A 3,082-nucleotide genomic window follows, 5' to 3' on the forward strand; every position below is an offset into this window, starting at 1 on the left:
TAGTCAGTGGGTGAAGTGTGACCACATCCCAGGTCTCATGGCTTCTCAGTCTAATATATTTTTTTTTCATTTCATCAAACTGTCTCTGTCATTATAGCAACCCATTTCCTGATGTGTGAAATATCACTAATGTATGAGATGTGGCACAGCTAATAAAAATAATTGCAGCTCACCTCTTGTGAAGGAGTCTTTTAAACAGCCATAATAAATCATGTAAGTTAAAAAAAATCATAATTGGGACTACTTTTCAAACTGTCCTGAAAAATTGTCACTAGCCTATCCTATTCTCCGGCACTCTGTGGTGTCTCTTTCAGCAGCAGCGAGCACTTGGAGTCTGAAGAATCATGGAATAAATTCCGTGGTTCACACAGTTCTGAAATATTATTATAATCTGGCCTTTTGCAGAGTAGCCTTTCTTTTCCAGCCAAGCTAATTTGCATGGCCTTCACTAATCCTCATGGCTGTCCAGCTCCATTAGGGAAGCAGGTGGAAGGAAGGCCCAAGAAGATGTCACCTGCCCAGAGTATTCACGGGCAGGAGAAGCCATGCCACCAATGAGTGAACAATGGAATTCAGAGTCAGTAAGAACTATCCCTTTGGAATCAGACAGGTCCTGAGAGATAATCCTACAGAGCCCTTGTAATGTACCCTGGAGAAGGGCCTCAGATGGAAGATGAGTTGGACAAGGTCACACAGCAGGTGAATGTCAGAGCCAAGACCAGATTGGATCAATTCTCCTAATGCCCAGCCTTTGACCCTGATGCTGCTTTAGCAGGGAGAAATAAACGGTGTCCATCTGGCCAAATATTACGAAGACAGACACAATTCAGCAATGATGGAACAAAGCTATTCATTTTAGGAATTTATTTTAGAATTTTAGGAAACAATTTTTATAATTTTTTTTCCTGAAAAGTCATTGATACATATATTAAGATACCTGAATGGTAGGGTTGTAGTTTTTGCTTTGTCCTTTTATAGCTAAATGATATTTTAGTTGTTTATACATACATATATATATCTTTGTTTATGTATAAACAAAGTCAAGGATTCTACAAATGTTAATGAGATTCCTGATACAATATGCAAATGCGAAGTATTATGTGTGTGTGGGTGTTTGTGGTATAGACCTTTTCCCTAGAAAAAAGTCCACACGTTTACAATATCATGAGCATTTATTTTTGAGTTTCATGAGCTCCTGGACCTCATTCATGGTACAAGTGCAGAGACTCTATGGTTCAGAGAAGTTGCCAAGATATGATAATGAGCCAGCTTAGTGGCTTCCAAGGATCTTTGAAGGTGGATGTTGTCACTCCCTAAAGGTACTAATGGTGTTATAATCATGGTAAAAAAAAATAAAAATACAGAACCCAGGAGCACAAGTTGTTTCCTGGCAACACCTTTTGCCATGATGTCAGATGAAACTTGTGATTGTCCCAGAAATTTCATTATTTTAGACAAAAGCATTGGGAGTACAATTGAGTGCAGTGATTGAGCTTCGCCATGGGAAAACCACCTTCTTAATCATGGTATTTCCTCTGCTAGGTAAGTATTTGATTGTGCTAATGCAAAAACCTATACTTGGACCAGGAGGCAGTCGTCAGAACAGAGCAAGAAAACACCGCATGGTTCAAAATTGGGAAGGGCATATGCCAAAGATTCCTGTTTCCATACCTTTTCAACCTGTATGCAGAACAGATTATCCGGGAGGCTGGGCTCTATTATGAGGAGAAATGCGACATCAGGATTGGTGGAAGATCTATCAACAGTCTGGGTTATGCAGATGACACAATCCTGCTTGCTGAAACTGAGGAGGGCCTGAAGTGCTTGCTGCAGAGGGTCAAGGAATGTAGCCTTCAATATGGATTGAGGCTCAATATCAAGAAGACAAAGATTCTCACCACTGGACCAACTGGCAGCATCAGGATGGATGGTGAAGAGATTGAGATTGTTCACAGCTTTAGTTTGCTTGGCTCTACAGTCAACATTCTTAGCACCAGCAGCCAGGAAATGAAAAGACAGACATATTGCAGTGAGAAAGTCTGTTAGGGACCTCTCCAAAGTACTAAAGAGCAATGGTGTCTCTCTGGAGACTAAGGTGTGTCTGATATAGGCCATGGTCTTTGCAATCACTTGTTATACATCACACAATTGGACAATGACTAGGGAGGATAGAAAGAGAATTGATGCCTTTGAGCTGTGGTGCTGGAGAAGAGTATTGAGGGTACCATGGATTGCTAAGAAAACACACAGATTCATCCTGGAGAGGATTAAACCGGGCTGCTCCTTGGATGTAAGGATTCTGAGGCTTCGTCTGACATACTTTGGTCATGTTGTAAGTAGGGACTGGTCCTTGGAGAGGGACATCATGCTTGAGAGTGTGGAGGGATGGTGCAGGACGGGAAGGCCCTCTATGAGGTGGATTGATTCAGTGACTAGGGTAATCGGGAGGGTGTATTGGAGACAGTGAGATTGGCACAAGACAGAGCAGAGTTTAGGGCTGTTGTAAATAGGGTTGCTATGAGTTGTAAGTGACTCGACAGCACATAACAACAACAACAACAACAACATGTAAATACAGTCAAAAGCATTGGGATGGTTAAATTGATTTGAAAGATCTGTAAATATGGGATGGTGTCAATGTCATCCAACCACCTTACTACTAAAGAGAGAGGATAATCAGTACAGACATCAATAGGGTGACACTGATGACTATGAGGAGGCCACATATACTTTCTCCCTCCAACCTTTATACCAATCCTGACACCAGTTGTCCCTACAATGGCACTCTCGACTTCTTTATTTGGTTCAAAAATTTGCTGCAATGGCCACACAGAGCTCACAGAAAACATTCACCATTATGGGGTTTGTTAGGGAAGTAATAGATTATTATTCAAGAAAAAGAACAACTCAGAATATAGTTTTTTAGTCAGGACAGCTTCCTGACTGTGCCCATAGGCAGGATTTTCCCTGGCCCTTGACAAGTGACTCTTGGCTTCTCAAACCTCTTGGATCTCTTAGTTTCATATGTGGCACAAGTATAAGCTCAGGAAAATGCTACAGAGACTTTTAGCTCTACCCTTAA

This window comes from Elephantulus edwardii, unplaced genomic scaffold (genome assembly GCF_000299155.1).
Source record: "Elephantulus edwardii isolate Elephantulus edwardi_28Jun2011 unplaced genomic scaffold, EleEdw1.0 scaffold00067, whole genome shotgun sequence".
NCBI classification, from domain to species: Eukaryota; Metazoa; Chordata; class Mammalia; order Macroscelidea; family Macroscelididae; genus Elephantulus; species Elephantulus edwardii.